This window comes from Bos mutus, chromosome 12 (assembly GCF_027580195.1).
Source record: "Bos mutus isolate GX-2022 chromosome 12, NWIPB_WYAK_1.1, whole genome shotgun sequence".
Classification (NCBI taxonomy): domain Eukaryota; kingdom Metazoa; phylum Chordata; class Mammalia; order Artiodactyla; family Bovidae; genus Bos; species Bos mutus.
Window position 1 is genome coordinate 48,252,995 of NC_091628.1, and position 12,951 is coordinate 48,265,945.

Sequence of the window (12,951 nt, forward strand, 5' to 3'; positions counted from 1 at the left end):
CAGCGAGCAGAAAAATATGTATATTGGAATGAGGAGTGTTCGGGAACTAGAGTAGGAAATCAGTTTTTCCCTAAACTTTTGTACTGTTAATTCTTTACTATGATTAATAATAATAATAAATATCTATTTAACTGACGGAGAGAACCCAGGCCAATATTAGACAGGGTTCATTTAGTGTACTGGGGCCCGTTTTCAAAGTCCAGGGGTGTCAGTCCTGTGTGTTTAGGCTTCAGTTCTCCTGAACTTGATCGTGCTTTTGATAACTGGCAGTGGGTCATCAGGGTGGATTGCCAAAACACTTAGGGGAAGTCACTTGATCAACTTGTCCTTGGCACAATGGCCATTCTGAAAATAGCCATACTCAAGTGAAATGAGTTATATTGAAACTGATTCCAAATAGTTAACTGAGTGCATGTTGTGTTTGAAAAACAGGTACTAAAATGTGGAATTGTTTCACTTTCAAGTGAAAATCCCTGCCTACATTACAACATTACAATATTTTGAAACACGTCTTCCTCGGATCAGGAGTCTCCTTCTGGGCTGGCTCTCCCTTGCCCTGGTCCATTTAGAGATTTCCAAGCACTCAGGCCAAAGCAGCAAAGAGTCCTATGTCTGGGAGTGAAAGAAAAGGAACATACAGACAAGTTTGCTGACACAAATACACACAAACACACACATGTAGGAAAAAATATTTTGCAGCAAGGGTGACAAAAATAGGATTACCCTTTTTATTAGAAGATATGTTTTTATAAGTTCATTCAACACAAGGACAGATGGGCCAAAACGGTAAACTATCAGTTCTCAAATGAGGAAACATGGTTATTCATTGACTTAGCACTGTTTTGGTTGAGTCCTTGACACAGGAGTTTCACTTATTTGTCATAAGTTTCCAGCAAGACTAGAGTTCCAAAACCAGGAGGAGAGGGTTTCACTGCCCGACACACTGGAGCCTCCAGGGATACTCCTGGTCTTGTGACTACAGAGAGCACCATTTCAACTTCAGACAAACGAGCTTGCTATGAGCACGGCCAATAGCCATCCATGGCAGAGGAGCATTGTGTACTGTGCCGACCTTGCGGTCTTCCGAGATCTCAACCCACGACACAGACATCCAGTCGCACCTGGTACCATTCCTTAGCCAGTTCCCTTCTGCACCATTTTTGCTGTACTGCAAATGTCTGCTACCCCATCCCTTTCTGCTGTATAGTTTCTACCCAGTAATATAGGACATAGAGATTAAGGACATAATTAGGGATAGAAGAGTAAGGTAGAAGTTATAGGGACAGAGCAAGAAATACTTCATGAACTACTTCAGACATCGTCTTGACAGGGCTTGGATAGAGGCTGTGGGTGAGGAACAGGGAGGAGTCATGGATGGCACCCAGGTTTTTGGTGCGAGCACCTGAGGGATCGTAATGTCAGGAACTGATACGGGAAAATTGCAGGGGAACAAGTATGAGGAAATGAATTCAGTTCTGAACATGTTGAGTTTGAGGGATCTGTGAGAAGCCAAAGAAGTGATGTCGTGAAGGCTTTGCCTATATTCATCTGGAGGTAAGCAGACAGATCTGGGCTGGAGATACGTATTTAGTTGTCATCAACATAAAGATGGGAATCAAGCCAACCCTGGGTGTGGATGAGATTGCTTAATATTTGCTTGTAGTGTGAGATGATAAGTGGCCCAGGCTAGAGCCCTGAGTAACCCCCATTATTTAGGGATGGGTCAGGAGGAAGAGCTAATAAAACAGCGAGAAGGGGAGAAGGGAAACTGAGAGTGTGCCTTGTTCATATTCACCCTTTCCCTGGCGTGACCTCCTGCTCTTCTTTGTGTGGTAAAATTCGGCTCACACTCTAATACATCTCAGATGTCACTTTGATGAAGCAAAACTTTCTTGATTCACTCTTTACTTCCGCAAACACCATAAGAAGGTCTCTCTTTTCTCTGCTTCTATAGCTCTTCAGACAAAAGTCAAACCATGATGTAGCCACCAAAGACACCTCCCACCCTACCTCCAACACTTTCTGAGCGAATATAAAGTAAGAATATGATAGGTGCTTCTAATTTATCTTAGCTATCTAGGAGCTAAAATATGCCAGCAAATTTGGAAAACTCAGCAGTGGCCACAGGACTGGAAAAGGTCAGTTTTCATTCCAATCCCAAAGAAAGGCAATGCCAAAGAATGCTCAAACTACCACACAATTGCACTCATCTCACACGATAGTAAAGTAGTACTCAAAATTCTCCAAGCCAGGCTTCAGCAATATGCGAACCGTGAACTTCCTGATGTTCAAGCTAGTTTTAGAAAAGGCAGAGGAACCAGAGATCAAATTGCCAACATCCAATGGATCATCGAAAAAGCAAGAGAGTTCCAGAAAAACAACTATTTCTGCTTTATTGACTATGCCAAAGCCTTTGACTGTGTGGATCACAATAAACTGTGGAAAATTCTGAAAGAGATGGGAATACCAGACCACCTGACCTGCCTCTTGAGAAACCTGTATGCAGGTCAGGAAGCAACAGTTAGAACTGGACATGGAACAACAGACTGGTTCCAAATAGGAAAAGGAGTACACCAAGGCTGTATATTGTCACCCTGCTTATTTAACTTCTATGCAGAGTACATCATGAGAAATGCTGGGCTGGAAGAAGCACAAGCTGGAATCAAGATTGCCGGGAAAAATATCAATAACCTCAGATATGCAGATGACACCACCCTTATGGCAGAAAGTGAAGAGGAACTCAAAAGCCTCTTGATGAAAGTGAAAGTGGAGAGTGAAAAAGTTGGGTTAAAGCTCAACATTCAGAAAATGAAGATCATGGCATCTGGTCCCACCACTTCATGGGAAATAGATGGGGAAACAGTGGAAATAGTGTCAGACTTTATTTTTCTTGGCTCCAAAATCACTGCAGATGGTGACTTCAGCTATGAAATTAAAAGACGCTTACTCCTTGGAAGGAAAGTTATGACCAACCTAGATAGCATATTCCAAAGCAGAGACATTACTTTGCCAACAAAGGTTTGTCTAGTCAAGGCTATGGTTTTTCCTGTGGTCATGTATGGATGTGAGAGTTGGACTGTGAAGAAGGCTGAGTGCCAAAGAATTGATGCTTTTGAACTGTGGTGTTGGAGAAAACTCTTGAGAGTCCCTTGGACTGCAAGGAGATCCAACCAGTCTATTCTGAAGGAGATCAGCCCTGGGATTTCTTTGGAAGAAATGATGCTAAAGCTGAAACTCCAGTACTTTGGCCACCTCATGGGAAGAGTTGACTCATTGGAAAAGACTCTGATGCTGGAAGGGATTGGGGGCAGGAGGAGAAGGGGACGACAGAGGATGAGATGGCTGGATGGCATCGTTGACTCGATGGACGTCTCAGTGACCTCCAGGAGTTGGTGATGGACAGGGAGGCCTCGAGTGCTGCGATTCATGGGATCGCAAAGAGTCGGACACGACTGAGTGACTGATCTGATCTGATCTGATCCTAGGAGCAAGAAGTACATATGAAATGGTCAACAAGTGTTGAATTAACTTTTCTTGCCTGGTATTAGAAGGCACCTCATTCTGACAAAGATTTCAGCCCAGTGGGATACATTATTCAGAGAAAATTTAAGTTTTTAAGAACTCTTGCTTTATAATGAAATCTATTTCTAGGACAATGTTACAAGCTAGTTTTTGATTATTCATGTCTCACTTACTTCCAAAAAGAATTTGAGATAGCTTGCAGTGAGTCACATGAATAATTACATCTTTAAAAACAGCATGAAAGCATCATGCGATGGAAAAAGGTGATAACATTACCTGATAAGTTAGACCAAGGAAAATTGCTGCCATTGAGATTAAGATATAACTTTGCACTTCTTAGCAGATAAGTGCACATTCTCTTTTTCTGAACAGTCCTACAATTTTTGTGGGACTCAGTGTAGTAGAGGACGAAGCATAAGCACGTTACTCAGACCAGCTAAAATTCAGCTGGACTTAATTATATCCTTCAACTGTTTATTTGAAATGCTGTATGTAATATGCTTATGAGTGGCCTGTGAATTAGAATGACAAAAAATGACTCACTTGAAGAAAAAATTCAACAGGCCTGCAGAATGGGAATTCTTTTTTAAGGTTGAAAACACTTGAAGCTATCTCAGAGTTGTACTTTTAGAATATGTTTCTTGAGAACATAGGACAAAAGACTGCCATGAAATTAATAACCTATGAACGTTTTCTGTGTATAATATTAAAACATAATACTATTTGAATACATTGTTCCGAAATGGCATGAATTTTTGCATCAGATCGGGTGTATAATGTAGAGATGTTGCATGGGGAACACACAGATTTGAAATGTTTTTTTGCAGCATCTCCAGGAGTCTCCTGGTCAGAGATTGGGAACCACTAACTAGATTAGTGGTTTTCCAAGTTATTAATGTAATTAGCTTGTTTGTTTAGTTATAATTGGCTATGTAGCTCTTTGTTCAAAGAACTTATATTCTGGAGATCAACAAATCCCAGCTCTAAGACAGGAGTTGGAGTCTATCTGATTGGGGTTCAGAAAGGCCCTTATAAAAAACTGATTGTTCTATGAAAATTACACTGAAGAGACACTATTATTAAATATCACCAATGTTTCTGCATGGTGATTAGCCTGGCATCTAATGTTAGTTTCAGCATATTTGCTTAGATATACCTGACATTAAAATAGGCACTGCCTGTATTTCTACCTCTCCAAAATTGCAAATGTCTTCTGAGAACCTTCCAAAAGTCCTAGAAGAGTCTTTAAATTATTAGGCAAATAATAATAATTAATAATAATTATTAATAATAATAAATAAGTATTAGGCAAAGCCGATGAACTTTGAGAAGAAAATGGTTCTCTATAACTATCAGATGGAATTCAGATTTTTCAAACTTTTATGGAAAGGAGAACTTTGAGGTCAATTCTTTCTCTATGTTCTACCTGATGCTATAAGAAAGCACCTGTTGTTATTTTCTTCCATGACAGAAGTTCTGTCTCAATATTTCTAGAGTTCAAAATAGATGATTTTGATTCATAGTCAGATCATCTTCACTTATCTCCAATGCTATCAAGGATTCTTTTTCTTTTTTAGAAATTTTACAATTTTTTTCAAAGACTCATTTACCTATTTTTGGCTGTGATGGGTCTTGGTTGCTGTGCATGGGCTTTCTCTAATTGCAGAGAGCAGAGCCTATTTGCTAGCTGTGGTCCACTAGCTTCTCATCGCTAGTCTTCTCTTGCTGTGAAGCATGGGTTCTAGAATGCAGGGTCAGTAGTCGTGGCCCAGAGCTTAGTTATTCTACTGAATGTGAGATCCTCTGGACCAGGGATCGAACCCATATTCCCTGCATTGTCAGGGATTCTTAACCACTGCACCACCAGGGAAGCCCTCTTTTTTATAATTGATGTATAGTTGATGTACAGGATTGTATGAGTCTCTGGTGTACAAGTATAGTCATTTGACATCTATATACATTACAGTTTAGATCACCTTTATTTCTTAATATTGGTTGAATGCAGGGGATTGAAGAATATCTCTTAGGATGTTTGAAACGTCTACACGTACACACCCTCAGATTACATCTAAAATCCACACATGAAAGAATGAGATTATTCTTCCTTTACAAAGCAACACTTCTGAATCAGTGCTCAATATCATTGTGGGACATCTCCCATCTCATGGATTATTTGTTCTGGATTTGACATAGTTTCTGGACTCTGAGAATTTGCTACTGACTCAAGCTCCTTGAGGGTAGAGACAGTTTCCTCACTGAGCCTTGTGTTTCTGGCACCATTTAGCATAGTCTGAGTTTGTAGATTTTAATTCAATTAAATGTAGCTCCCTATTCAAGTATTAAAAAGGACACATACCTTCTTCCTGCCCTCTCCATCTTTTCAGTTTGATCTCCCCTCTGTCATCCTCAGCCCCAACTCAACAGCCAGTCATCATGAGCTTTCTTTAGTTCCCAGCATGCCTTTCCCTAGGCTTGCCTTTGACCTTTGGCAAATGCTATTCCCTTCTATTGGAAGATCCCCACCCCCTTCCCTTTGCCTGGCTGAGATATGCTTATTTTTCAGGTCTATATTTTTGTGTCTCTTCTCTGGAAATACTTTACAACTCTGATTAAGTATCCTTTGTATTTTTCTCCCATAATGCATTGTGGCATTTTAACCCTCATTGAACTATTGTAATTGAAATATCCCCACTAGATGCCAACTTGAAGGCAGGCAGATATGTCACTTTATTTGCCCGCATATCCTCAGGAACTTAGCCCAACAACCGAGGCACAACAGGTGCTCAATAAATATGTAGATGAATAAGCAAGTGACTGAATGAATAAGTGCAATGACCAGGAATCCTTTCTCAAGAATTCTTTCGCTCAGAATCTTTTGGCAATTATGACTTCATTGTTGGTATGGTGACATTGTTTTAGGGAAAACTCTGTTACTGAATTTATATTTTTAAAAACCTGCTGAAATTGCATATGAAGCTGGAAGTATCATAGGATCAAAATTCTGAAACTGAGTTCACATCATTCAATTCTGTGTAGGTGAGAATGGAGCTCAGGCTCCTTTCTTTCAGCTGAAGATACCAACCTGGTCTTGCTCCTGCAGTTCCTACTTTGTCAACTGGTATGCCATTGGATGTGAGGATATAGTCTCTTTCTTTTTATTCATTCAACAAATATTGATTAAGGGTCTTGGAGCGGGGGGACCCATGGACTTGACAGCCACATAAGAATTAGAATTCCACTGAAGCGTGTCTTGAGCCAACAAATACCAGCAAAAGATGGGGAAAGGGAAAATCCTTACAAACCATTCTGAGCATGCTAAGCTATAAATATGTATCGGAAAAATTCTTTGATCAAGTCTCAATATGTGCCTTTCGTTATAGTAAGGAATCATTCCCACCCTCTCTTTAAAACCAGATGAAGACACACTTAGAGCCATCTGGAAGAAGATGCTGCTTGATTAGGGTTCAGTCTCTCTTTAGAGAACAGCTTACACAAAATTACACTGAATAGAGTTTCAGAATCAATCTGCTCTTCCCTTTGCCTTTTACAACATGTACTTTACAGAATGCATAGTGATCTCTCTTAAGACATTTTTCTCTTTTATATCTTAGTCTCTTTCTGACAGAAATTCCTTTCTTTGGAGAGAAATAAGGCTTCTCTTTCATTGCCTCTATTCCCTTGATGACATGAAGTATTCAATCACGACCAATTTACAGATAATGTTGTGCTAGTTTCTCGTGTGTGTTGTCAGTTTCGTCACCTGTGCCAGATTGTCAAGTGAATGCCCTAGATAACGTGGATACCTTAGTCAACAAGTTTCATCATGCTTCTAAGTGGAAATGTTCTGGAAATTTTCCTCTCAGCTCTTTTTCACTTGCTTGTACCTTTCTGGATGACTCTGAACTGGATGTTCTTCCCCTATACCTTTAGTTCCTTAGGCCACCATACATGTCAGCTGGGAAAGGAAGAAGAAACATGGGCAAAACAAACCTTCCATCAACATGTCAGAAAAGTGTCTGGAAGGTTTTCACTCGGCGAACTTTCCTGAACTTATCAGCGGCAGTCAGCTGAGCTGAAGCTCTTTGGGTGATTCTTACTTTTCCCTGCCAAGGAAAGGAAAAATCCAGGTGATGTGAAATGCTGCAAAGAGTCTAGCAATGCAATTTTTCAGTGTCATTTGGGTCAAATGGTTTGATAAGTTTTACTTGTAAGTACAGGCTGGGAATAATTTTGGTTTAGGTATGGGGAGAAACAGGCAGAAAAGAAGAACTTAGTGCTAGCCATATTGATTTCATCAATATTAGTGACCCAAATTACCTTGCTAATAAAGCAAAAGGTAAGAGGCAAGATAACTCCAGACTACAGTTTTCTAATCTCTAGATGGCTATCCATGTATTTATACAGAAAAACTCTTCTTTTTTCTTCTAGTCAATAGCACAAGCTGCATGGGCAGATTTGATACCTCTCCCTTCATAAGTTGACAACCACAACAGGAGAGTTGGCATGTCCCTAGGTTGTGGCATAAAGGCGGCACCTCCTTGTTCTATGACCAGCTTCTGATCAGTCATTGGGAAGCAGTTATGGTGGCAACAAGAACTAGAGACAGAAGTACTGGAATGGGACTTCCATGGCAGTCCAGTGGTTAGGACTTCACTTCCAGTGCAAGGGGTGTGGGTTCAATCCCTGATCAGGAAGCTAAGATCCCACATGCCTGAGGGTCAGAAAACCAAAACAAAACAGAAGCGATACTGTAACAAATTCAATAAAGACTTTAAAAATCATCCACATTAAAAAAAAAAATCTTAAAAAATAATACTGGGTTCATGGAGGCCTCATTTCACGGGCATGGGCTTAAAGGCACCCTAGGTTGCTGTTGTTTAATTGCTAAGTTGTGTCCAACTCTTCTGCAACCCCATGAACTGTAGCCTGCCAGGCCCCACAGTCCATGGGATTTCCAGGCAAGAATATGGGAGTGGGTTGTCATTTCCTTCTCCAGGGGATCTTCCTAGCCCAGGGAATGAACCCATGTCTCCCATGTCTCCTGCATTGCAGGTGGATTCTTTACCACTGACCATCAGGGAAGCCCCAATCTTGGTTTAATGTGCTGCTGCTGCCTTCTTGAAATTCTTGATGATTTTTGAGGCAAGGAACTTGCATTTCCATTTTGAACTGGACCCAGAGAATTATGTAGCCAGTCTTGTACCTAAGACATGTCATTGAAACATAAAAGAGCAGCACACTGTTGCCACTGCCCTCTCACCTCCCTCCCACGCCCCAAAAAAACACTTAGGTATGTATTGAGAGACAATTTTGAGGGGTGGTTAAGAGTAAAAATTGCAGCCAGATTGCCTGGGTTTGAAACTTACCATGGGAAAATTGCAATACTTTCTGTTGCCTCAGCATTTTCATCTGTAAAACAAGGTGAGAATAGCACCTATCCATAAAATAATAAAATAAAATCGCCGTAAGGATCAAGTGGTTTAATAAATGGAAAGTCCTTAGAGCACAGTCTGGCCCTTAGTCACAAAAAACTATCTATTATGTTATTATTATTAAATTAGGTTATGTTGTTATTTAGTTAAATTATCTCTGGAAGGCCATATCAGCAGATCTCATTTTGTTGCACCTTGCTCTCTTGTGCTTCACAGATTTTGTGTTTTTTCCAAATTGAAGATATGCAGTAACCCTGCACTGAGCAAGTCTATCAGTACCATCTTCCCAGCAACATTTGCTCACTTTGTGTCCCTGTGTCACATTTTGGTAATTTTCACAATATTTTAATCTTTTTCCTTGTTGTTATATTTATTATATAACTGATTTTTAATGTTAGTCTTGGAATTGTTTTGAGACACCATGACCATGCTCATGTAACAGTAAACTCAGCTGACAAATGTGCATGTTCAGACGCTCTATCCTCCAGCCATTCTCCATCTTTCTCCCCCTGCTCAGGTCTTCGTATTCCCTGAGACACAATAATATTGAAATTAGGCCAATTAATAACCCTATGGTGGCCTCTCAAGTGTTCAAGTGAAAGGAAGAGTCACATGTCTCTCACTTTAAATCAAAAGTTAGAAATGTTAAACCTTAGTAAGGAGAGCTTTCTTCAATACTTTCTTATCGAATAAAGTAGGGAAAACCACTAGACCATTCAGGTATGACCTAAATCAAATCCCTTATGATTATATAGTGGAAGTGAGAAATAGATTTAAGGGCCTAGATCTGATAGAGTGCCTGATGAACTATGGAATGAGGTTCGTGACATTGTACAGGAGACAGGAATCAAGACCATCCCCATGGAAAAGAAATGCAAAAAAGCAAAATGGCTGTCTGGGGAGGCCTTACAAATAGCTGTGAAAAGAAGAGAAGCGAAAAGCAAAGCAGAAAAGGAAAGATATAAACATCTGAATGCAGAGTTCCAAAGAATAGCAAGAAGAGATAAGAAAGCCTTCTTCAGCGATCAATGCAAAGAAATAGAGGAAAACAACAGAATGGGAAAGACTAGAGATCTCTTCAAGAAAATCAGAGATACCAAAGGAACATTTCATGCGAAGATGGGCTCGATAAAGGACAGAAATTGTATGGACCTAACAGAAGCAGAAGATATTAAGAAGAGATGGCGAGAATACACAGAACTGTACAAAAAAGATCTTCACGACCCAGATAATCACAGTGGTGTGATCACTGACCTAGAGCCAGACATCCTGGAATGTGAAGTCAAGTGGGCCTTAGAAAGCATCACTACGAACAAAGCTAGTGGAGGTGATGGAATTCCAGTGGAGCTATTCCAAATCCTGAAAGATGATGCTGTGAAAGTGCTTCACTTAATATGCCAGCAAATTTGGAAACCTCAGCAGTGGCCACAGGACTGGAAAAGGTCAGTTTTCATTCCAACCCCAAAAAAGGCAATGCCAAAGAATGCTCAAACTACCGCACAATTGCACTCATCTCACACGCTAGTAAAGTAATACTCAAAATTCTCCAAACCAGGCTTCAACAATATGTGAACCGTGAACTTCCTGATGTTCAAGCTTGTTTTAGAAAAGGCAGAGGAACCAGAGATCAAATTGCCAACATCCGCTGGATCATGGAAAAAGCAAGAGAGTTCCAGAAAAACATCTATTTCTGCTTTATTGACTATGCCAAAGCCTTCGACTGTGTGGATCACAATAAACTGTGGAAAATTCTGAAAGAGATGGAATACCAGACCACCTGACCTGTCTCTTGAGAAACCTGTATGCAGGTCAGGAAGCAACAGTTAGAACTGGACATGGAACAACAGACTGGTTCCAAATAGGAAAAGGAGTATGTCAAGGCTGTATATTGTCACTCTGTTTATTTAACTTATATGCAGAGTACATCATGAGAAACGCTGGGCTGGAAGAAACACAAGCTGGAATCAAGATTGCCGGGAGAAATATCAATAACCTCAGATATGCAGATGACACCACCCTTATGGCAGAAAGTGAAGAGGAACTAAAAAGCCTCTTGATGAAAGTGAAAGAGGAGAGTGAAAAAGTTGGCTTAAAGCTCAACATTCAAAAAACTAAGATCATAGCACCTGGTCCCATCACTTCATGGGAAATAGATGGGGAAACAGTGGAAACAGTGTCAGACTTTATTTTTTGGGGCTCCAAAATCACTGCAGATGGTGACTTCAGCTATGAAATTAAAAGACGCTTACTCCTTGAAAGGAAAGTTATGACCAACCTAGATAGCATATTCCAAAGCAGAGACATTACTTTGCCAACAAAGGTTCGTCTAGTCAAGGCTATGGTTTTTCCTGTGGTCATGTATGGATGTGAGAGTTGGACTGTGAAGAAGGCTGAGGGCTGAAGAATTGGTGCTTTTGAACTGTGGTGTTGGAGAAGACTCTTGAGAGTCCCTTGGACTGCAAGGAGATCCAACCAGTCCATTCTGAAGGAGATCAGCCCTGGGATTTCTTTGGAAGAAATGATGCTAAAGCTGAAACTCCAGTACTTTGGCCACCTCATGGGAAGAGTTGACTCATTGGAAAAGACTCTGATGCTGGAAGGGATTGGGGGCAGGAGGAGAAGGGGACGACAGAGGATGAGATGGCTGGATGGCATCACTGACTTGATGGACGTGAGTCTGAGTGAACTCCGGGAATTGGTGATGGACAGGGAGACATCGAGTGCTGCGATTCGTGGGGTCAAAAAGAGTCGGACATGACTGAGCGACTGATCTGATCTGATCTGATCTGAGTGAGGAGAGCATGTAAAAGCTGAAACAGGCCAAACGTTACTCCTATCCTGCTGAACAACTAGCCAAGTTATAGAGGCAAAGGAAAAGTTCTTGTAGTAAATTAAAAGTGCTACTCCAATGTACACACAAGAAAGCAAAGTAACCTTACCACTAATATGGAGAAAGATTAAATGGTTGGTATAGATCCTGATGGCTCAGATGGTAAAGAATTCACCTGCAATGCAGAGACCCAGATTCGAGACGATCCCCTGGAGAAGGGAATGGCTACCTACTCCAGTATTCTTGCCTGGAGAACTCCATGGACAGAGAAGCCTGGCAAATTATACAGCCCATGGGGTCACAGAGTTGGACACAGCTAAATGACTAACACTTTCATTTTTTCTTCATTTTTTATAGATCAAACCAGCCATAATCCCTTAAACCAAAGCCTAATCTGGAGCAAAGCCCTAACTCTGTTCAATTCTCTGGAGGCTGAGAAGTCTGGAAGCTGCAGAAGAAAAACATGAAGCTAGCAGAGGTTGATTCATGAGGTTTAAGGAAAGAAACCATCTCCATAACATAAAACTGCAAGGTGAAGCAGCCTGTACTGATATAGTAGCAAGTTATCCAGAATAATTAACGATGTTGGCTACACTAAACAACAGATTTTCAGTCCAAATGAAACAGCTTTTTATTGGAAGAGGATGCCACCCAGAACTTTCATAACTAGAGAGAAGTCAATGCCTCATTCAGAGGACAGTCTGAGTCTCTTGTTAGGAGCTAATGAAGCTGGTAACTTGAAGTTGAACCCAATGCTCATTTATCATCCTGAAAATCCTAGGACCCTTCAGAATTATGCTAAATCTACTCTGCCTGTGCTCTAAAATTGGAACATCAAAGCCTGAATGACAGCATATCTGTTTGCACCATGGTTTACTGAATATATTAATCCCACAATTGAGACCTAATGCTCCAAAGAAAATATTTCTTTCAAAATATTACTGCTCATTGACAATGCTCCTGGGCACTCCAGAGTTCTGATGGAGATGTATGAGATTAATGTTGTTTTTATACCTGCTAACACGACATCTGTCCTGCAGCCCATGGATTAAGAATTAAATTTGAATTTCAAGTCTTATTATTTAAGAAATACATTTCACAAGGCTAAAACTGCAATACCTAGTGATTCTTCTAATGGATGTAGGCAGAATAAACTGAAAACTTTCC